This window comes from Scyliorhinus canicula, chromosome 13 (genome assembly GCF_902713615.1).
Source record: "Scyliorhinus canicula chromosome 13, sScyCan1.1, whole genome shotgun sequence".
Lineage (NCBI taxonomy): Eukaryota > Metazoa > Chordata > Chondrichthyes > Carcharhiniformes > Scyliorhinidae > Scyliorhinus > Scyliorhinus canicula.
The window spans coordinates 19,852,268-19,877,138 of record NC_052158.1 but is presented as its reverse complement, the minus strand read 5'-3'; the positions used below and the strand labels follow the sequence as shown (position 1 = coordinate 19,877,138).

Genomic DNA, 24,871 nt, shown 5'->3' with positions numbered 1-24,871 from the left:
GGCAGGGGCAGCATGGAGGAGGATGGAGATGGCGTCCTGCGTGGACACGAGCCTGGAGGTGCTGGTAACGGCGCCGTTGCCGTTCCCTCCAACGAGGTATACCACGAGCCCGGTGGTGGCGGCTACCCTCAAAATTTGGGGGTAACGGAGACGGCATAGGGGGGAGGTGGGGGGCTCGATGGAGTCCCCGATACAGGGGAACCACCCGTTTGTTCCAGGGAGCATCGATGGCGGGTTTCTTGGCTGACAGGGTAGATATTAGGAGATTGAGGGACCTGTTTGTGGAGGGGAGGTTCGCGAGCTTGGGCTCCCCCGGGGAACATGTTTAGGTACATGCAGGTTAGGGCGTTTGCCAGGTGGCAGGTGGAGGGGTTCCCTCTGCTGCCCCTATGTGGGGTACGGGACAGGGTGCTCTCGGGGGTGTGGGTTGGAGGGGGGAGGATTTCGGACGTGTACCACGTCATGCAGGTGGTGGATGAGGCCTCGGTGGAGGAGCTGAAGGGTAAATGGGAAGAGGAGCTGGGTGAGGAGATTGAGGAGGGGACGTGGGCAGGTGCCCTGAAATGAGTGAATTCCTCCCCTTCCAGTGCGAGGCTTAGCCTCATACAGTTCAAGGTGCTGCACAGGGCCCACATGACCGGGACGAGGATGAGTAGGTTTTTCGGGGGCAAAGACAGGTGTGCTAGGTGCTCGGGGAGCCCAGCGAACCACGCCCATATGTTCTGGGCATGCCCAGCGCTGGGGTAATTTTGGTGGGGGTAGCAAGGACGGTGTCGAGGGTGGTGGGATCCAGGGTCAAGCCAGGCTGGGGACTCGCAATTTTTGGGGTTGCAGTGGAGCCGGGAGTGCAGGAGGTGAAAGAGGCTGGTGTTCTGGCCTTTGCGTCCCTAGTAGCCCGGCGGAGGATTTTGCTTCAATGGAAGGTTGCGAGGCCCCCAAGCGTGGAGGCCTGGATCAATGATATGGCGGGGTTTATCAAATTGGAGAGGGTGAAATTTGCCCTGAGGGGATCAGTACAGGGGTTCTTTAGGCGGTGGCAGCCATTCCTGGACTTCCTGGCAGAACGGTAGGAAAATAGGCCGGCAGCAGCAGCAACCCCGGGGGGGGTGGGTTTCGGGGGAGGGAGAAATGTATATATGTGTTTATTGAATATGCCGGGTGCTTATCTATTTCTTCTTTTTGTAGTTACTGGGGGGGGGGGGGGGGGGGGGGGGTTGGTTTTGGGGGTTATTGTATTTTTCTTTTTGTTGTTTAGCTCACTCGGCTAAATCGCTGGCTTTTAAAGCAGGCCTGCAGCACAGTTCGATTTCCGTACCAGCCTCCCCGGACAGGCTCCGCAATGTGGCGACTAGGGGCTTTTCACAGTAACTTGATTGAAGCCTACTTGTGACAATAAGCGATTTTCATTTCATTTTTTCATTTGTTGTTAATACTGTTTTCTTGTTGTTATTTTCTGTTTTTGATATGTTTTTGATAATCTCAATAAAAATTATTTTTTAAAAAATAAAATAATAATGGCTGCTTTTAATGTGTACATAGACTGGAGGAATCGAATTGTTAAAGGTAGCCTGGAGGCAGAGTTCATTGGCTTTGATGGCCGCCTGTGGCGCCCTGGCTCCACCATCAGTGGCTCCTCCTCCTCCTCTTCCTTCCACCCACCCATCCACTTCGACATCAGTGCCCGCATCCTGTGCCTTCCTCAGCATTTAGGGGTCAATGTTCCCCTCGGCATCCCCCTGGACATCACGGCCATGAGGGCCTGCAGCCTGCGCGGCGACGACGGGCCACTCCGCGGCCATCCCCTCTGCTGTTGGCCACAGCGTCCCCCCATTGGCCGCAGTTTCTCGGGGAAGCCTTCTCCAGTCTGAGGAGACTCTGGGACAGTCCGCTCACCTCCTCAGCAGCCAACGTCAGCCAGCACGACTGTCTCACGACTAATAAAAGCTGGGGTCACGCCGTAGGGACTTCGGCCCATCCGGGCCGGAGAATAGAGGGGGTACCTGAGAATCACCATTTTCGGTGCTTCGGGCGATTCTCCGGCTTGCGCCGCGATGAACCAGACGGGACCGATTTCGCCTGTTGGGAGAATCGCGGTGAAAAAGTGGCGCGGTCTCGGAGAATCGCGCCCTGTATCCGCTGGTTCTACATTTCCCAATCAGGGAAAATATTCTCCCTGCATTTTGTGTGTCCAGCCCTGTTAGAATTTTATACATTTCAATCAGATCTCCTCTCATTCTTATCATCTCTGGTAAATACAGGCCCAGTTCAACCAATCTCTCCTCATAGGACAGTCCCGCCAATCCTGGTGTCAGCCTAGTGAACCTCCGCTGCACTCCCTCTATAGCAAGTATATATTTTCTTAGAGAAGGAGACCAATACTGCACACAATACCCCAAGTGTGGTCTCACCAAGGCCCTCCATAACTGCATTAAGACATTCCTACTTCAGCACAGTAGCACAAGTGGATAGCACTGTGGCTTCACAGCACCAGGGTCCCAGGTTCGGTTCCCGGCTGGGTCACTGTCTGTGCGGAGTCTGCACGTTCTCCCTGTGTCTGCGTGGGTTTCCTCCGGGTGCTCCGGTTTCCTCCCACAGTCCAAAGACGTGCTGGTTAGGTGGATTGGCCATGATAAATTGCCCTTGGTGTCCAAAATGGTTGGGAGAGGTTATTGGGTTATTAGGTTACAGGGACCGGGTGGAAGTGAGGGCTTAAAATGGGTCAGTGCAGACTCAACGGGCCAAATGGCCTCCTTCTGCACTGTATGTTCTATGAAATCAAATCCTCTTGCAATGAATGCCGACATACCATTTGCCTTCCTAATTGTTGGCTGCACTTTCATTGACAAGGACACCCAGATTCCTTCGTACATCCACACTTCTGTGCAGACCCAGCCTGGACTGATGGGGAGCCTTACTCACCTGTATAGGTTCATTCCCTCACCACATCTCTCCCCCTCACATCGTAAACCAGCTACTGCTGTCAATGTTAACCTTCAAAAGGGAATTGGACAAATAATTAAAGGCAAGATTTATTATCAGAAGAAAAAAGAAAAATATCACTTCAGGAGCTGATTTGGCATTGGGAGGTAAAAGTCATTTTAGAAGTAGCTGGCCGCTGCAATGGGAGGTCATTTATTTCTGGGTGAACGAATGAAAAAGTGGTCAAAGCATTTCTTCCACAAAGCCTGTTTCTCTGGCTTCTCAGGACAATGGTGCAACGCCGCCCTCTGCTGGCCAATGAACAAGTGGATGCGTGAATGAAAATGACAAAGGTGAATCACAGAAAGCCAGTAAGCAGGCGGGAAGCACAGTGACACAGTGGTCAGCTCTGCTGCCTCACGGCTCCAAGGACCCGGGTTTGATCCCGGCCCGGGTCACTGAACGTTGGAATTTCTACATTATCACCGTGAATAGAGGTTTATAAGATGATGAGGGGGATAGATAGAGTGGACTTTCAGAGACTATTTCCTCGGGTGGATGTAGCTGTTACAAGGGGGCATAACTATAAGGTTCAGAGTGGGAGATATAGGAGGGATGTCTGAGGTCGGTTATTTACTCAGAGAGTGGTTAGGGTGTGGAATGGACTGCCTGCTGTGACAGTGGAGTTGGACACTTTAGGAACTTTCAAGCGGTTATTGGATAGGCACATGGAGCACACCAGAATGACAGGGAGTGGGATAGCTTGATCTTGGTTTTGGACACTGCTCGGCGCAACATGGAGGGCCGAAGTTCTGTGCTGTACTGTTCTATGTTCTATGACTGCGTGGGTCTTACCCCACAACCCAAAGATGTGCAGGGTAGGTTGATTGGCCATGTTAAATTGCCCCTTAATTGGATAAAAAAAGAATTGGGTACTTAAATGTTTGTCTTTAAAAAGGCTTGTATGCAGACACAGCAATTAATTAGGAAAGCTAATCAAATGGTAAAATTTATTGCTAGGGGAATTGAACACCAAAGTAGGCCAGCTTCTGTCAGGCACCAGTGAGATCACATTTGGAGTACTGGCTAAGGAAGGATGTAAATGTGCTGGAAGCTGTTCAGGAACGTTTTACCAGACTAATAACTGGAGTGAGGTGGGTGGGTTGTATCATGAGGAAAGAGAGGAGGAGGAGCAGTCTCTGGGTGAGTATAAAAACTCACTTTAACCCGGGGATCGAGGCCTAGTTTCGGGAGCCGTTCAGAGGAGGAGGAGCAGTCTCTGGGTGAGTATAAAAACTCACTTTAACGCGGGGATCGAGGCCTAGTTTCGGGAGCCGTTCAGAGGAGGAGGAGCAGTCTCTGGGTGAGTATAAAAACTCACTTTAACCCGGGGATCGAGGCCTAGTTTCGGGAGCCGTTCAGAGGAGGAGGAGCAGTCTCTGGGTGAGTATAAAAACTCACTTTAACCCGGGGATCGAGGCCTAGTTTCGGGAGCCGTTCAGAGGAGGAGGAGCAGTCTCTGGGTGAGTATACAGACCAAACGGTAACTTCCTGTTTTCCACTTTTTTTTTTCAAAAGTGACGTCAGAGGGAAGCTGTGATCTGATTGGTTGATAACCAATCTGCCCCAAATTTAAAACTCGTAAACTTAAATTAAACAAATTAATTAATTAGAGATGGCTGGTCAGGTGATGTGCTTAAGCTGCTTGATGTGGGAGCTGGCAGATCTCATTGCGACCTGCAGCGACCACATCTGTAGTAAGTGTTGGCTGCTCGAAGAACTCCGGCTCAGACTTGATGAGCTGGAGTCTGATCTTCACACACTGAGGCACATCCGGGAGGGGGAGGCTTACCTGGACACTTTGTTTCAGGAGGCAGTCACACCTGTCAGAGTAAATAGTTTAAATCCTGCCAGTGGCCAGGGACAGCAGGGTGTGACTGCAAGTCAGGCAGGTAAAGGGAACCAGCAGTCAGGAACTCAGGAGCCTCAGCCCTTGACCCTGTCCAACAGGTACGAGGCACTTGCTCCCTGTGTGGATGGCGAACAGGGCTGCAGGAAGGATGAGTAAGCTGACCAAGGCACCATGGTTCAGCAGGCCATTCAAGGGGAGGAAGTAAATAGGCAAGTTGTAGTTGTAGGGGATTCTATTATCAGAGGGATAGATAGTATCCTTTGTGAGCAGGATAGAGGGTCCCGCATGGTATGTTGCCTGCCCGGTGCTAGGGTGCGGGACATCTCTGACCTGCTTGAAAGGATATTGGAGAGGGAGGGGGAGGATCCAGTTGTTGTGGTCCATGTCGGTACCAACAACATAGGCAAGTCTAGGAAAGAGGACCTGTTTAGAGATTATAAAGAGCTAGGATTCAAATTAAAAAACAGGTCCTCAAGGGTCATAATCTCCGGATTACTGCCCGAGCCACGTGCAAATTGGCATAGGGAGGCAAGAATAAGGGAAGTTAACACGTGGCTGAAAGAGTGGTGTGGGAAAGAGGGGTTCCTTTTCATGGGACACTGGCATCAGTTTTGGGACAGGGGGGACCTATACCGTTGGGATGGTCTCCACCTGAACCGAGCTGGGACTAGTGTTCTGGCGAAAAGAGTAAATAGGGTGGTCAATAGGACTTTAAACTAGAGATTGGGGGGAAGGGAAAGTCAGGGAACCAAGAGGTGAAGGAATCAGTGGGAAGCGTAGCTGCTTAGGATTACAAAAAATCACGAAAAGACAGAGCTCAGGAGAGGTTACGATAGTCCCCATCTCACAAAATATGACACAGTGTATGGAAAGGCTCAGTAAACCAAGGTCCACCACACTAAGAAAACAAAAAGGGACAGTCAATAGGGAATTATAGGTGCTATATTTAAATGCCCGCAGTGTACGGAACAAGGTTTAGGGCAGCATGGTAGCATGGTGGTTAGCATAAATGCTTCACAGCTCCAGGGTCCCAGGTTCGATTCCCGGCTGGGTCACTGTCTGTGCGGAGTCTGCACGTCCTCCCCGTGTGTGCGTGGGTTTCCTCCGAGTGCTCCGGTTTCCTCCCACAGTCCAAAGATGTGCGGGTTAGGTGGATTGGCCATGCTAAATTGCCCGTAGTGTCCTAAAAAGTAAGGTGGGGGTGTTGTTGGGTTACGGGTATAGGGTGGATACGTGGGTTTGAGTAGGGTGGTCATTGCTCGGCACAACATCGAGGGCCGAAGGGCCTGTTCTGTGCTGTACTGTTCTATGTTCTATGTTCTAAGGTAGATGAGCTTGTGGCCCAGATTGTGACTGGCAGGTATGATGTGGTAGGCATCACAGAGACGTGGTTGCAGGGGATTCAGGACTGGCAGTTAAACATCCAGGGATTCACAACCTATCGAAAAGACAGAGAGGTGGGTAGAGGGGGCGGGGTTGCCTTGTTAATTAGAAATGAAATTAAATCAATAGCACTAAACGACATAGGGTCAGACGATGTGGAGTCTGTGTGGGTAGAGTTGAGGAACCACAAAGGCAAAAAAACCATAATGGGAGTTATGTACAGGCCTCCTGACAGTGGTCAGGACCAGGGGCACAAAATGCACCACGAATAGAAAGGGCATGTCAGAAAGGCAAGGTCACAGTGATCATGGGGGACTTCAATATGCAGGTGGACTGGGTAAATAATGTTGCCAGTGGACCCAAAGAAAGGGAATTCATTGAATGTTTACAGGATGGCTTTTTGGAACAGCTTGTGATGGAGCCCACGAGGGAACAGGCTATTCTGGACTTAGTGTTATGTAATGAGCCAGAATTGATAAAAGACCTTAAAGTAAGGGAACACTTAGGAAGCAGTGATCATAATATGGTAGAATTCAGTCTGCAATTTGAAAGAAGGAAGGTAGAATCAGATGTAAAGGTTTTACAGTTAAATAAAGGTAATTACAGGCGCATGAGGGAGGAACTGATGAAAATCGACTGGAAGCAGAGCCTAGTGGGAAAGACAGTAGAACAGCAATGGCAGGAGTTTCTGGGAGTAATTGAGGACACAGTGCAGAGGTTCATCCCAAAGAAAAGAAAGGTTATCAGAGGGAGGATTAGGCAGCCATGGCTGACAAAGGAAGTCAGGGAATGCATCAAGGCAAAAGAGAGAGCCCATAATGTGGCAAAGAGTAGTGGGAAGTCAGAAGATTGGGAAGGCTACAAAAACAAACAGAGGATAACAAAGAGAGAAATAAGGAAGGAGAGGATCAAATATGAAGGTAGGCTAGCCAGTAACATTAGGAATGATAGTAAAAGTGTCTTTAATACATTAAAAACAAACGGGAGGCAAAAGTAGACATTGGGCCGCTCCAAAATGACGCTGGTAATCTAGTGATGGGAGACAAGGAAATAGCTGAGGAACTTAATAAGTACTTTGCGTCGGTCTTCACAGTAGAAGACATGAGTAATATCCCAACAATTCAGGAAAGTCAGGGGGCAGAGTTGAATATGGTTGCCATCACAAAGGAGAAAGTGCTAGAGAAACTAAAAGGTCTGAAAATTGATAAATCTCCGGGCCCAGATGGGCTACATCCTAGAGTTCTAAAGGAGATAGCTGAAGAAATAGTGGAGGCGTTAGTTATGATCTTTCAAAAGTCACTGGAATCAGGGAAAGTCCCAGAGGATTGAAAAATCGCAGTTGTAACCCCCCCTGTTCAAGAAGGGAACAAGAAAAAAGATGGAAAATTATAGGCCAATTAGCCTAACCTCGGTTGTTGGCAAAATTCTAGAATCCATCGTTAAGGATGAGATTTCTAAATTCTTGGAAGTGCAGGGTCGGATTAGGACAAGTCAGCATGGATTTAGTAAGGGGAGGTCGTGCCTGACAAACCTGTTAGAGTTCTTTGAAGAGATAACAAATAGGTTAGACCAAAGAGAGCCAATGGATGTTATCTATCTTGACTTCCAGAAGGCCTTTGACAAGGTGCCTCACGGGAGACTGCTGAGTAAATAAGGGCCCATGGTATTCGAGGCAAGGTACTAACATGGATTGACGATTGGCTGTCAGACGGAAGGCAGAGAGTTGGGATAAAAGGATCTTTTTCGGAATGGCAACCGGTGACAAGTGGTGTCCCGCAGGGTTCAGTGTTGGGGCCACAGCTGTTCTCTTTTATATATTAACGATCTAGATGACGGGACTGGGGGCATTCTGGCCAAGTTTGCCGATGATACAAAGATAGGTGGAGGGGCAGGTAGTATTGAGGAGGTGGGGAGGCTGCAGAAAGATTTAGACAGTTTAGGAGAATGGTCCAAGAAGTGGCTGATGAAATTCAACGTGGGCAAGTGCGAGGTCTTGCACTTTGGAAACAAGAATAGAGGCATGGACTATTTTCTAAACGGTGACAAAATTCATAATGCTAAAGTGCAAAGGGACTTGGGAGTCCTAGTCCAGGATTCTCTAAAGGTAAACTTGCAGGTTGAGTCAGTAATTAAGAAAGCAAATGTAATGTTGTCATTTATCTCAAGAGGCTTGGAATATAAAAGCAGGGATGTACTTCTGAGGCTTTATAAAGCACTAGTTAGGCCCCATTTAGAATACTGTGAGCAATTTTGGGCCCCACACCTCAGGAAGGACATACTGGCACTGGAGCGGGCCCAGCGGAGATTCACACGGATGATCCCAGGAATGGTAGGCCTAACATACGATGAACGTCTGAGGATCGTGGGATTATATTCATTGGAGTTTAGGAGGTTGAGGGGAGATCTAATAGAAACTTACACGATAATGAATGGCTTGGATAGGATGGACATAGGAAAGTTGTTTCCATTAGCAGGGGTGACTAGGACGCGGGGGCACAGCCATAGAATAAAAGGGAGTCACTTTAGAACAGAGATGAGGAGAAATTTCTTCAGCCAGAGAGTGGTAGGTCTGTGGAATTCATTGCCACAGAGGGCGGTGGAGGCTGGGACGTTGAGTGTCTTTAAGACAGAAATTGATAAATTCTTGATTTCTCGAGGAATTAAGGGCTATGGGGAGAGAGCGGGTAAATGGAATTGAAATCAACCATGATTGAATGGTGGAGTGGACTAGATGGGCCGAATGGCCTTACTTCCGCTCCTATGTCTTATGGTCTTATGGAAAGGCTAGACAGGCTCAGCTTGTTTCTGCTGGAGTTGAAGGCAACGTGATTAAAACATACAAGATCCTGAGGGGTTTTGACAGGGTGGATGGGGAGAGGCTGTATCCTCTTGTGGGACAGTCTAGAACTAGAGATCTCTGTTTTAAGGGATTGCTCATTTAAAACAGAGATTAGGCGAATTCTTTTCTCTGAGGACCATGAGCCTTTGGAAAACTCTTGCTCAAAAGGTGGCGGAAACGGAGTCTTTGAATAATTTTATTCAAGAATGTTTATTAAGGTTTTGCATTTTAACAAACAACACAAATTTACAAAAACAATACATCGCCATGGGCAAGGACCAGCATGCATGAGGGGGGCAGGAGAACAACAATGTGACTGGCTCAATACAATCATTAGACATAGCTAAATGCCTCTATAGCCCCACCAGAGACCAAGGGAGAAAGAGGAAGAAGCCATGAAAACCTGATGAAATAGCACCGCTCAGCTCGCAATTACCATGAGAGCTCAGAATAGATTTTCCGTGCCATGCACGGACGTGCCCCAATATATATCTCCCTCAACTCTAGCAGTAATGACACACCACAGCCTCCTCTCCTCGGATACCAAACCCTCTACACCCATGCAGGAACCAATCACGGGTTCTGCAGGTTACCACCCCTCGAGTGAAGAAATTTCTCCTCATCTCAGTCCTAAATGATCTACCCCGCATCCTGAGACTGTATCCGCTGGTTCTAGATTCCCCAACCAGGGAAAATATTCTCCCTGCATCTAGTCTGTCCAGTCTTGTTAGAATTTTATACGTTTCAATCGGATCTCCTGTCATTCTTCTCATCTCCAGTAAATGCAGGCCTAATTGAACCAAACTCTTATGAAAAGTAACGAACAAAGAAAATATGCGTCAACTCCAGTTGGGCAGAACGGTAGCATTCTGGATAGCATAATTGCTTCACAGCTCCAGGGTCCCAGGTTCGATTCCGGCTTGGGTCACTGCCTGTGCGGACTCTGCACATCCTCCCCGTGTGTGCGTGGCTTTCCTCCGGGTGCTCCGGTTTCCTCCCACAGTCCAAAGATGTGCAGGTTAGGTGGATTGGCCATGACAAATTGCCCTTAGTGTCCAAAATTGCCCTTATTGGGTGGGGTTACTGGGTTATGGGGATAGGATGGAGGTGTCGACCTTGGGTGGGGTGCTCTTTCCGAGAGCCGGTGCGGACTCAATGGGCCGAATGGCTTCCTTCTGCACTGTGGATTCTGTGATAATCTAAAGGGGAGTTACGTTTGCCACACACCACAATACCCAGTCTCAGGCCCAGTACAGAAGCAACATCATTCCATATATTTGTACAGAGAAGACCGGCATCAACTTGTTCAGATTATGACCAAACCTTCAGGTCACTGTCTGTGTGGGGTTCTCCCCGCGTCTGCATGGGTCTCACCCTTATAACCCAAAGAGATGTGCAGGTTAGGTGAATTGGCCATGCTAAATTGCCCCTTAATTGGAAAAAAAGAATTGGGCACTCTAAATTTATTTTACAAAGTAATGAACCTACTCGACCCCAGGACACATAACCTATCCAGCCCATCAAAGGAAAAAGGCCCAGATTCTTAAATTCAAAACAACAAAAGGAGCCAAAATAAAAACCCGATCGGTTAGCTCTAACTGGGGGGCTATTCTCAATCCCAGTGAGGACTTAACTAACCCTGGCACCCAACTCCAACCCAACCATCCACCCATCAACCCCCTGACTCCACTAATCTTCATTATAAACGGGGTAAGGGAGTGACAAAAACCATCACCGACCATAACCACAAGGATTATGACAATGACAGAAAGGAGTAAAATTGTGCACAGACCACATTTCACAAAATCAACTCAATCTAATTTTTACTAACAGAAGATAACAGATGACACCCGCCTTGTGCTCACACCTCACATGCCCTTGCAGGAGAAAAAAAACAACAATAAGTAATCAACAGCACAATCACAAGGGAGTAACGTCCAAGATTATAGAAGAATTGCGGTATAATAACAGCATCTATGTTGCTTGAGAAGGCCAAAGCCAAGACGGGGTCATTGAACACTCCTCAGGATCTCGCAAAGATTCCAACAAACAAAGCACTTTCACTTCCACCATGCTGCCGCTCTGTCAGCCAAACCACTCTGGGCACCAGCCGGGGGGATGGCTCAACAAACGGCCACCGCCAACCCCTCAGACAAGCACCAAGAATGGAACAGCACAAGGCTAGTGGTCAGCGGGCCCAAATGGCCCCAGGCCTCTCAAATCAAATACTCTATGCTTCTTGAAGCCTGATGCAGCCAGCCTCCAAATCAAGACGACTAAAGCATGGCAACCACTTTTCATACTTTTTAAAACATTTTTAGAGAATCCCATTCATTTTTTCCAATTAAGGGACAATTTAGCGTGTTCAATCCACCTACCTTGCACATCTTTGGGTTGTGGGGGACAAGACCCACGGGGAGTATGTGCAAACTCCACACGGACAGTGACCCAGAACCGGGATCGAACCTGGGACCTCATCGCTGTGAGACTGCAGTGCTACCACTGCGCCGCCCACTTTTCATACTCAATAGGGAACTCGCCTCCCACTTCTTGACAGGGATCAGGCTCACGGACACACCTTGTCCAGCCTCTGCCTCCCAAACCTGTCAGGATAGGCAACATGCCATACAACAGGATCTTTTTAAAAATTAATTTAGAGTACCCAATTCTTTTTTTCCAATTAGGGGGCAATTCAGTGTGGCCAATCCACCTAAATTGACATCTTTAGATTGTGAGGGTGAGACTTGGGGAGAATGTGCAAACTCCACATGGACAGAGACCCAAGGCCAGGATGGAACCCGGGTCCTCAGTGCCGTGAGGCAGCAGTGCTTTCTTTTTTTTAAAATTTAGAGTACCCAATTAATTTTTTCTAATTAAGGTACAATTTAGCGTGGCCAATCCACCGATCCTGCGCATCTTTGGGTTGTGGGGCGAGACCCACGCAAACACAGGGAGAATGTGCAAACTCCAGACGGACAGTGACCCAGAGCCGGGATCGAAACTGGGACCTCAGCGTCGTGAGGCAGCAGGGCTAATCCACTGTGTCACCATGCTGCCCTATATACAGTAATAGGAACTTTACGACTCAAAGGGAACATGCCCTTTCGAATTCAAGCAGTCTCATGCACCTCCACCATTCTCCCAAGGATAACTCGCAAATCTTCAAACTGAGCTCTAAAGACCTGAAATACAGTCAAGATCCTCATCCAGAAAAACATACTCAATAGCGGCCATCATTCGGAAGTACACAGCACACCGAGCGAAAGTCTGTTCACCGTCAACAATGCCACTTCAGGCTGCGTTCCCCCCCCCCCCCCCCCCCCCCCCCCCCCCAACCACCACCCCAGCACAACCTGACTGCCACAATCAAATGAGGATTCCTACAATTTATCACAGTTCCTCTTCGCAAAAATACCAATCAGGATGCCCAACGCAAGACATATATCCCTGGAAAAGTTAAACATGAGTGCAGCACGGTAGTAAAATGGTTAGCACTGTTGCCTCACAGCTCCAGGGTCCCAGGTTTGATTCCCGGCTAGGTCACTCTCTGTGCGGGTGTGCACATTCTCCCTGTGTCTGCATGAGTTTCCTCCGGGTGCTCCGGTTTCCTCACACAGTCCAAAGATGTGCGGGTTAGGTGGATTGGCCATGCTGAATTGTCCTTAGTGTCCAAAAAATGTTAAGTGGGGGTTACTGGGATAGGATAGATATGCGGGCTTCAGTAGGGTGCTCTTTCCAAAGGCCGTGCAGATGGGTGGCATAACCAGGACACTGTGAACTAGGACAAAATAAAGGATTGCAAGATAAGCAGCAGAAAAATACAGTCAACTCCTTAACTTTGCAACAATCACATGAGACTCCGAGTTTGAATATTTTCAAGGCAAAGGTGGATAGATTCTTGGCAAAGATGGATAAATAAGGAGGATGCAAACTACGAGCAGAACGAATAATTGTCCGGTGACAATGGAAGGGAGCAAAATAATGGACGTAGTCAATTACTGGGTGGAAAAATAAATAATTGCAGCAAAGATAGCTCTAAAAAGAGTTCAACGCCCTATTAGTAATTCTTTGAATAGCAGTTCTATTTTTGATTTGTAAACCAGGGGAGAGCGCGAACGCAGTCCCCCACTACCACAAATTTTGCAGTCGAGTATCCCGCATTTGGGGACATCGCAGGCGTCAGCACACCCGAAGTGCAATGGGCTAGCCTCGTCCTGGGCGAACCACCTTCTTGATCATGGTTTCACCCCTGCCAGGTAAGTATGCTTAAAAACGCTCACAGCCTCCAAGCCCACACCACACATCACATCTTACACTCACACTTACTGCATTTACACCGCCAAACTATTGCTTTACTTACAATTTCCTCTCACCAGAAAAGCCGGAACTTCTGTATTATTCTGACAAATGTTGGAATGTTCCTCTCTAGTAGGACATACATTGCTTAAAAAGACCACTAAGCTCATTTACACATTGTCCTTAAAAGGAAGTGAACCGCCCCTAACGTACTTGCCCGTCAAACTGAGGGACCGTTTTTGGAATTAAAAAAAAAGAATGAGGTATTCTAAATATATATTCAAAACAAATAATAATAATGTATGGGAAGCAAAGTTTCGAGGAGATGTGTGAGTCAGGTTTTTTTACACAGAGAGTAGTGAGTGTGGAACCTGCTGTCGGGGGTGGTGGTGGAAGCAGATATGATAGTGATGTTCAAGAGGCATCCTTGGTAGGAGTAATCTATAGGTCCTCAAACTGTAGTTTTACAGTAGAACACAGTATAAACCAGGAAATACAGGAGCTTGCATGAAAGGTACGGCAATAATAATTGGTGATTTTAATGTGTACATAGAATTTCATAGAATTTCACCGAATTTACAGTGCAGAAGGAGGCCATTCGGCCCATCGAGTCTGCACCGTCTCTTGGAAACAGCAAGGTCAACACCTCCACCCTATCCCCATAACCCAGTAACCCCACCCAACACTAAGGGCAATTTTGGACACTATGGGCAATTTATCATGGCCAATCCACCTACCCTGCACATCTTTGGACTGTGGGAGGAAACCGGAGCACCCGGAGGAAACCCACGCACACACGGGGAGGATGTGCAGACTCCGCACAGACAGTGAACCAAGCGAGAATCGAACCTGGGACCCTGGAGCTGTGAAGCATTTGTGCTATCCACAATGCTACCTGTGCTGCCCTTACATAGACCGGAGGCAGAGTTCATTGAATGTATTAGAGATTGTTTCCTGGAACAGTATATTAGGAACCAACCAGGAGCAGGCTACACTGGTTTGGTTTTAGGATCATGGGCAGGTTATTAAGAAGAATCTGAGAAGGTTTCTTTTGGGGCTTCAGGTTAATGTTCATGGGGACACACCCCCTGCACACACACACATATACACACCATACACAAGGGCACACACATCCCGAAACACACAACCACAACCCGCGTACACACACCCGACACATCTACACACCCTCTCAGAGACACCCCCAACACACATACACACTCACCTGACACGCACACCTCCAGCACACACTCCTGACAAACACACCCCGACACATACAATCACCCTGACACACATACATGCCAGACACACATTTAGAACATAGAACATAGAACAGTACAGCACAGAACAGGCCCTTCGGCCCTCAATGTTGTGCCGAGCCATGATCACCCTACACAAAACCACGTATCCACCCTATACCCGTAACCCAACAACCCCCCCTTAACCTTACTTTTATTAGGACACTACGGGCAATTTAGCATGGCCAATCCACCTAACCCGCACATCTTTGGACTGTGGGAGGAAACCGGAGCACCCAGAGGAAACCCACGCACACAGTGGGAGGACGTGCAGACTCCACACAGACAGTGACCCAGCCGGGAATCGAACCTAGGACCCTGAAGCTGTGAAGCATTTATGCTAACCACCATGCTACCCTGCTGCCCTAATTTGTTTTTCTTAATAAATTTAGAGTACCCAATTCATGTATTCCAATTAAGGGGCAATTTAGCGTGGCCAATTCACTTCCCCTGCACATCTTTTGGCTGTGGGGGCGAAACTCACGCAAACACGGGGAGAATGTGCAAACTTCACACGGACGTTTACCCAGAGCCAGGATCGAACCTGGGACCTTGGCACCATGAGGCAGCAGCAGTGCCCACTGTGCCACCGTGCTGTCCTCTGACCGACATTTTTTTTCAATAAATTTAGAGTATCCAATTATTTTTTTCCAATTAAGGGGCAATTTAGCGTGGCCAATACACCTACCCTGCACATCTTTGGGTTGTGGGGTGAGACCCAAGCAGATACAGGGAGAACATGCAAACTCCAGATGGACAGTGACCCAGGGCCGGGATCGAACCTGGGACCTAGACGCTGTGAGGCAGCAGTGCTAACTACTGCGCCATCGAGCCGCCCACCCAACATGCACATACCGACACACTCAACACACATACACCCCCTCCACATACATCCCAACACACACATACGTACCCGCGACACACACCCCTGACACACACATACCCACACCCCCAGCACACATACACTCCCTCCACATGCAAACCAACACACACCCACAGTATATACACACACTCTCGACACACACACACAGACATCCAATACAGACGCACACATCAGCAAGCACTCCCCGGCTCATACAACTCCCCAAACGCATCCCACAATACACACACCAACATGCACACACACCCCAAAACACACACATACCCCGGAACACACACTCCCAATGCGCACACACACACCCAACAAACACACACACCCCTGACACACACAATCACCCCGACACACGCACAGACACACACACCGCTGTCACACATATACATGCATTGCAATACATACACATGCACACATACCCCAACACACACACAATATGACACACACACAAGCATATCCCTGACACATACTTACAGACACCCGACACAGCCACACACACATTCAGATGCCCTGACACACACACACCCAACACACAATTACCATCCGGAAACACACACTACTGTAGCCACACACACATACCCCTGACACACTCACAATCCCTCGACACACACAAACACACCCCCAACATACACACAGCCCTAACACACACATACACATCTGCTGGCACACATCCCCTGAAACACACATACCCGACGCACTCACACGCCAGGGGCAGGATTCTCCGACCACCCCCCCCGCCCCCCCCCCCCCCCCCCCCCCCCGCCCCCCCGGGCCGGGTCGGAGAATCGCCGGGGGCCGGCGTCAATCCTGGCCCACGATTGGGGCCCACCGATCGGCGGGCGGCCCTGTGTCGTGGGGGCACTCTTTTCCTTCCGCCTTCGCCATAGCCTTCACCATGGCGGAGGCGGAAGTGACCCCCCTCCGCTGTACATGCGGGGGGATGACATCAGCATCCGCTGATGCTCCGGCGCATGTGCGGACTTCCGCCGGCTGGCCGGTTCACGCCACTCCATCACGCCGGGACCTCCTGCCCCGCCGAGTACAGGAGAATCCCGGCCCAGGTCAGTGACATGGTGGCACAATGGTTACCATTGCTTCCTCACAGCACCGGGGACCTGGGTTGAATTCCGGCCTAGGGTGACTGTGTGGTGTTTGCACTTTCTCCCCGTTATCTGAGTGGATTTCCTCCAGGTGCTCCAGTTTCCACCGACAATCAAAGATGTGCAGGTTGGGTGGATGGGCTATGCTAAATTGTCCCAGTGTTGAAGACAAATGTTTAGGTTAGGTTAAGGCACGCAATGTCAAACCCGGGGGCATGACCCATGGGTGGGTCGCGGGCAGGTGGCGGGAGGGACGCGGAGCCGTCCGTCGCAGCGCTCCCGATTGCTCAAATCCATGAGCAACAGCCGGCTTTTAATAATGCCGCTGCGAGTGGCCTTCAAAATGGCCAGGAACAGATTTTTAAAATTTGGCCGCACTCCACATGTGTGCCCGATCATCAATGCGTATGCGCAAAACTATGCGCATGGCACCGATGATCAGGCACGCATGCGCAGTGGGGCCACATTTGTTTTTATATGGTCCTAGCCTTTATTTTTCAAGGTCGGGGGGGCCAAAAGGACAAAGGGACCATTGGGGCCAAAGGGACCCAAAGCCATTTCCTCCAGTTTTGTCAGCAACAAACAAGGTCAGAGAAAATGGTGGGTCGCTAAGTTTGGCCGGTGTGGGTTGCGAAGGTAGGCAGGTGTGGGTCACAAAGGTCGGCCGGCGTGGGTCGCGAAGGTCGGCCGTCGTGGGTCGTGGAGGTCGGCCGGGTTGGGTCCCGAAGTTTGGCCGGTTGATAATAATGGGTCCCCGGACAAAAAGTTTGAAAAACACTGGGATTAAAAAAAAAAATTTAGAGTACCCAATTCATTTTTTCCAATTAAGGGGCAATTTAACTTAGCCAATCCACCTACCCTGCACATCTTTGGGTTGTGGGGGCGAAACCCACACAGACACGGGGAGAATGTGCAAACTCCACACGGACAGTGACCCAGAGCCGGGAACGAACCTGGGACCTCGGCACTGTGAGGCCGCAGTGCTAACCCACTGCGCCACCGTGCTGCCATGAAAAACACTGGGTTAAGGGATTATTGGAATAGGGCAGGGAAGTGAGCCTGGGCTGAATGGCCTCCTTCAGCACTGCTATGTTTATATGGCACACACCCCAAATACACATACACACAACACACACACAAATCACCCCCTAGGACACACTCACACACACACAAAGACCCCCTTGGACACACACACACACACACACACACACAAAGACCCCCTTGGACACACTCACAAACACATACACACAAACCCCCCCCCCCCCCCTTGGACACACACACACACACACACACACACACACAAAGCCCCCCTTGGACACACTCACACACACACACACACAAACCCCCCCTTGGACACACTGACACACACGCACAAGCCACAGCGCTATCCATCAGAGTCATCGTGGTTTTATGAAGGGAAAGTCACGTTTGACTAATTTGCAAAGCTGTAACAAGCAAAGTCGATCATGGGGATCTTTTAGATGTAATATAGTAGACTTCCGGAATGTGTTTGAATAGGTGCTGCAAAGAAGGTTAATTCACAAGGTGAGATCACATGGGATTAGGGGTAATTTATTAACTTGGATAGAAGACTGGCTGACAGACAGGAGACAGGGTCGGGATAAATGGGTCTTTTTCTGGGTGGCAAGATGTAATTAGTGGGGTGCCACGGGGTTCGGTCCTTGGGCCCCAGCTATTTACAATCTATATTAACGACTTGGATACAGGGATAGAAGGTTCTATAGCCAAATTCGCAGATGATGCAAAAATAGGTGGGACAGTAAGTTGCAATGAGGAAACCAGAACCTTACAAATGGATATTTATAGATTAGGAGAGTGGGCCAAAATGCGACAGATAGACTTTCATGTGGATAATGTGTGAGGCCATGCATTTTGATCGATAAAATAGGATAGAAACTTATCACCTAAATGGTGAAAGACTTCCGGGTGCTCCAATGCAGAGGGACCTTGGTGTCCTTGTGTAAGATTCACAGAAAACTCGCATGCAGGTGCTGCAGACAATAAAGGAAGCAAATGGAATGTTGCCATTTATAGCAAAAGGAATTGAGTATAAAGGTAGGGAAGTGTTGTGGCAACTGTGTACGGCATTGGTGAGGCCACACCTGGAGTATTGTGCACAGCTTTGGTCTCCTTATTTGACAAAAGATGTAGTGGCATTGGAGGCAATTCAGAGAATGTTCACTCAATTGATTACAGAGGGTGTTGTATGAAGAGAGATTGCACAGTTCAGGCCTTTCTCACCACCAGCCAAGCTAGGTCTTGGTGCTTGTTTGTAAGTTCTGGTGATGAGGCATTCTGCCAGATGACTCTGACAGTCTGCTCAGGGAACCATCCAACATCCTCCACAGTCTCCTTTTCCCTGAGGGCCTCGAGGACATTACGTGCTGACCACTGCTTCATTGTCTTTTGGTTAAAGGTGTTTTTCTTCAAAACTTTTTCCACAAGGGACAGGTGGTACAGCACGGTCCAACTACTTGGAGCGTTCCCGACAATGAGGCCAGGCCCATCCTTCGTAACACCGGGGACAGGTAGAATCTCAGTATGTAGTGACACTTGGTGTTTGCATACCGGGGGTCCACGCACAGCTTGATGCAGCTGCACACAAAGGTCACCATCAGGATGAGGGCGACATTAGGCACGTTCCTCCCTCCTTTATCCAGAGATTTGTACATGATGTCCCTTTGGACACGGTCTATGTTGGATCTCCAGATGAATTTGAAGATGACCCGGGTGACTGCTGCGGCGTAGGGTCAGGTAATGGGCCAAACCTGCGCCATGTACAGTAACACCAAGAGTACCTCACACCTGATGACCAGGGTTTTGCCCGCAATGGAGAGGGAGCGTTGCTCCCACCAGCCCAGTTTCTGTTTTACCTTGGCAATGTGCTCCTCCCAGTTTTTGGTGCACACCCCAGCCACTCCAAACCATATCCCCAGCATCTTCAGGTAACCTGACCTGACAGTGAAGGGGACAAATTACCAGTCGGCCCAGTTCCCAAAGAACATGACTTCGCTCTTGCCGCAGTTTACCTTGGCTCCCGAGGCCAGTTCAAACTTGGCGCAAGCATTCAACAGTCTACGAGCAGACGCGGGATCCAAGCAGAAAACGACGACATCGTCCATGTACAGGGAGGCCTTGACTTGCACACCTCCGCTGCCTGGGATTGTCACTCCTTTTATACCTGGATCCTTCCTGATGGACGCGGCAAAAGGTTCTATGCAGCACACATATGGGTGGCTGCAGCTTGTCAGCCCTGCGTCTGTGCAGCACGGGACCTGGCGATTCTCCAACCATTTTCCGCGCAACGCCAGTGCTAACCTTGAGTAGGGTGATCATGGCTCGGCACAACATTGAGGGCCGAAGGGCCTGTTCTGTGCTGTACTGTTCTATGTTCTAACCACTCACCCATTCTGGAATTGGTGAGGGTTTCGCGCCAATTTTCCCGTCATGAAACTCCACGGATCTTCCATTGGCGCCAGCCTCAGGAATGGAGAATCCAGCCCACGGTGCTTGGAATTTGCTGGCCACAAAATATAATGGCAGGGGGAGAATTGTGTGGGGTGAGGGCAATTTTTTCTGGGGAAATAAATCCTAGCTGTGGGTCGATTGCAGGCAGAAGTAATAAAGTATGAGCAGAACGAATAATTGTCCAGTGACAATCGAAGGGAGCAAAATAATGGACACGGGCAATTACTGGGTGGAAAGACGACATAACAGCAGCAAATGCAAAGGACTGGATGGGTGTAAAAAGAGTTCAGCGTCCTATTGGTAAGTCCGTGAATTCAGTTCTATTTTTGATTTGTAAATCAGGGGAGAGCGCGAACGCAGTCCCCCACTACCACAAATTTTGCAGTCGAGTATCCCGCATTTGGGGACATCGCAGGCGTCAGCACACCCGAAGTGCAATGGGCTAGCCTCGTCCTGGGCGAACCACCTTCTTGATCATGGTTTCACCCCTGCCAGGTAAGTATGCTTAAAAACGCTCACAGCCTCCAAGCCCACACCACACATCACATCTTACACTCACACTTACTGCATTTACACCGCCAAACTATTGCTTTACTTACAATTTCCTCTCACCACAAAAGCCGGAACTTCTGTATTATTCTGACAAATGTTGGAATGTTCCTCTCTAGTAAGACATACGTTGCTTAAAAAGCCCACTAAGCTCATTTGCATATTGTCCTTAAAAGGAAGTGAACCGCCCCTTAACGTACCTATCTGTCAAACGCAGGCTCAGCTTTCCGGAAAGGAAACTTTCTCTGTCTAACTTTGTTCAGCAAGGAAAGATTTAACTTTTCTGACACTGGGAGAGAGAGAGAGATTGATGAGGAGGTTTTTGAAGGCACGAGTGTCCCCAGGAGAGGTTTTCAGAGTCATGAGGAGGTTTTTTTGGAAGCTTCATGTTCATGGGTGGCCGCCCCCCCTCCTCCCCAGCACACCCACACCCCTCAGAGATTCACAAAATTGTGAATGGCATGGACAGATTGGACAGTCAGACGCTTTTTCACATGTTGGAAAAGTCAATGACTCGGAGATATAAGTTTAATATGCGAGAGGCAGAGGGGCATGATGGCGCAGTGGTTAGCACTGCTTCCTCACAGCGCTGAGGATCTTGGTTCGAATCCTGGTCCCGAGTCACTCTCCATTTGGAGTTTACACATTCTCCTCGTGTCTGCGTGGGTCTCACCCATGACGACCCAATGATGTGCAGAGAGCCCCTTAATTGGGGGAAAAAAAGAGAATTGGATACTCTAAATTTATATTTTTAAAAATAATAATAATGTGCGAGACGCAAAATTTAGAGGACATGGGGAGCCAGGTCTTTACAGAGAAGGTGGTGAGAGCCTGGACCACGCTGCCGGGGACGTGGCGGAAGCAGATACGATAGTGATGTTTACATAGAACAAACAGTGCAGAAGGAGGCCATTCGGCCCATCGAGTCTGCACCGACCCACTCAAGCCCTCACTTCCGCCTTCTCCAATTTATCATTTTGTTTTTATAAATTTAGAGTACCCAATTCATTTTTTTTCCAATTAAGGGGCAATTTAACGTGGCCAATCCACCTCCCCGGCACATCTTTGGGTTGTGGGGCGAAACCCACGCGAACACGGGGAGAATGTGCAAACTCCACATGGATAGCAACCCAGAGCTGGGATCGAACCTGGGACCTCGGCGCCGTGAGGCAACAGGGCTAATCCACTGCGTCGCCATGCCACCCCAGGGCAATTTATCATTTTAAAAATAATTTTTATTGAAATTTTTACGAAATATAAACAGCTCAACTCTTTAACAAAACAACTGCGGTAACACCCCAAGAACAATTCCCACCCAACTTCAAAAGCAACTACAAACAAGAGAAAAAAACCCAAAAGAACACCCAACGACAAAAGGGAAAGAGATAACACCCGCCACATCCCACAGACCCATGTACACAGTTCTCCCTCCCCCGATCCAAACCCCCCCACTCCCCCCCCCGGGGTTGCTGCTGCTGCCGGCCTATTTCCCTACCGTTCTGCCAGGAAGTCCAGGAAAGGCTGCCACCGCCTAAAGAACCCCTCTGTACTGATCCCCTCAGGGTAAATTTCACCTCCTCCAATTTAATGAACCCTGCCATATCATTGATCCAGGCCTCCACGCTTGGGGGCCTCGCATCCTTCCACTGAAGAAGAATCCTCCGCCGGGCTACTAGGGACGCAAAGGCCAGAACACCGGCCTCTTTCGCCTCCTGCACTCCCGGCTCCACTGCAACCCCAAAAATTGCGAGTCCCCAGCCTGGCTTGACCCTGGATCCCACCACTCTCGACACCGTCCTTGCTACCCCCTTCAAAAACTCCCCCAGCGCTGGCACGCCCAAAACATATGGGCGTAGTTCGCTGGGCTCCCCGAGCATCTAGCACACCTGTCCTCGCCCCCGAAAAACCTACTCATCCTCGTCCCAGTCATGTGGGCCCTCTGCAGCACCTTGAACTGTATGAGGCTGAGCCTCACATAGGAAGAGGAGGAATTCACTCTCTCCAGGGCATCAGCCCACGTCCCCTCCTCAATCTCCTCACCCAGCTCCTCTTCCCATTTACCCTTCAGTTCCTCCACCGAGGCCTCGTCTACCTCCTGCATCACCCGGTATATGTCCGAAATCCTCCCTCCTCCAACCCACACCCCCGAGAGCAACTGATCCCGCACCCCTCGTGGGGGCAGCAAGGGGAACCCCTCCACCTGCTGCCTGGCAAACGCCCTCACCTGCATGTACCTAAACATGTTCCCCGGTGGGAGCCCAAACTTACCCTCTAACTCCCCCAAGCTCGCGAACCTCCCCTCCACAAACAGGTCCATCAGCCTCCTAACTCCTGCCCTGTGCCAGCCCAGGAATCCGCCATCAATGCTCCCTGGGACAAACCGATGGTTCCCCCATATCGGGGCCTCCATCGAGCCCCCCACTTCTCCCCTATGCCGTCTCCATTGCCCCCAAATTTTGAGGGTAGCCGCCACCACCAGGCTCGTGGTATACCTTGTTGGAGGGAGCAGCAACGGCGCCGTTACCAGTGCCTCAAGGCTCATGCCCACACATGACGCCGCCTCCATCCTCTTCCATGCTGCCCCTTCCTCGTCCATTACCCACTTACGCACCATCGCTGCCTCGTTCCAGGAACACGCTTCACACCCTCGGAGTCCCATGCGCCCACACAAATCCCGTGATACTCCTGTTGACCCTCCTAAAAAAGGCCTTCGGGATAAGGATGGGGAGGCACTGCAACAGGAACAAAAACCTCGGGAGCACCGTCATCTTAACGGACTGCACCCTCCCCGCCAGTGACAGCGGTAACATATCCCACCTCTTAAACTCCTCCTCCATCTGCTCCACCAACATTGTGAGGTTGAGCTTGTAAAGGGCCCCCCAACTCCCAGCCACCTGGACCCCTAGGTACCTAAAGCTCTTCCCTGCCTGCTTCAATGGGAGCCTACCAATCCCCTCGTCTTGATCCCCCGGATGCACCACAAACAACTCACTCTTGCCCAGGTTCAACTTATACCCCGAGAAACCCCCAAATTCACTAAGAATCCTCATCACCTCTGGCATCCCCCCCACCGGGTCCGCCACATACAGCAACAGGTCGTCCGCATACAGCGACACTTGATGCTCCTCCCCACCCCGCACCAGGCCCCTCCAGTTCCCTGACTCCCTCAATGCCATGGCCAGGGGCTCAATCGCCAACGCGAAGAGCAAGGGGGACAGGGGGCACCCCTGTCTCGTCCCACGGTACAGCCGAAAGTACTCCGACCTACTCCTATTTGTGGCTACACTCGCCATCGGGGCCTCGTAGAGCAGCCTCACCCACCGGATAAACCTCTCCCCAAACACAAACCTCTCCAGCACCTCCCACAAATACTCCCACTCAACCATATCAAAGGCCTTCTCCGCATCCAATGCCACCACTTTCTCCGCCTCCCCTTCCATGGCCGGCATCATAATGACATTGAGGAGCCTTTGCACGTTCGCATTCAACTGCCTTCCCTTCACAAACCCCGTCTGGTCCTCGTGAATGACCCGGGCACGCAATCCTCTATTCTAGTGGCCAGGATCTTTGCCAGCAGCTTAGCATCGGCGTTCAGAAGCGAAATCAGCCTCTATGACCCATACTGCAGAGGGTCCTTGTCCCGCTTCAGGATCAAGGAAATCAGCGCCTGTGACATAGTTGGGGGCAAAGCCCCCCCTCCCTTGCCTCGTTAAAGGTCCGGACCAACAGGGGGCCCAACAGGTCCAAATACCTTTTATAAATTTCTGCCGGGAACCCATCCGGGCCCGGCGCCTTCCCCGACTGCATGCTCCCCATCCCTTTGACCACCTCCTCCAGCTCGATCGATGCCCCCAGTCCTTCCACCTGCTCCTCCTCCACCCTCGGGATTCGCAGCTTGTCCAAGAAGCACCCAATCCCCCCCCCCCCCCCCCCCTCCACCGGGGGCTCCGACCGGTACAGTTCCCCATAGAAGTCCCTGAAGACCCCATTAACATCTACTCCCCTCCGCACCACCTTCCCAGCTCTATCCGTCACTCCCCCAATCTCCCTGGCCGCATCCCGCTTTCGGAACTGGTGTGCCAGCATCCTGCTCGCCTTCTCCCCGTATTCATACACCGCCCCCTGTGCTTTCCTCCACTGAGCTTCCACCTTTCTGGTAGACAATAGGTCGAATCTGGCCTGAAGGCTACGCCTCTCCCCCAGAAATCCCTCCTCTGG

General features: G+C 50.2%; 2 non-coding genes across 2 annotated transcripts; both read right to left on the bottom strand.

The window, feature by feature from the left end:
- Nucleotides 1-13,153: 13,153 nt before the first annotated feature.
- LOC119976946 lies at nucleotides 13,154-13,317 on the bottom strand. Its single transcript, XR_005463100.1, has one exon. It is a non-coding gene; the product is annotated as a U1 spliceosomal RNA (small nuclear RNA).
- A 7,126-nt stretch (nucleotides 13,318-20,443) lies between these two features.
- LOC119976945 lies at nucleotides 20,444-20,607 on the bottom strand. Its single transcript, XR_005463099.1, has one exon. It is a non-coding gene; the product is annotated as a U1 spliceosomal RNA (small nuclear RNA).
- Between the last annotated feature and the right edge of the window lie 4,264 nt (nucleotides 20,608-24,871).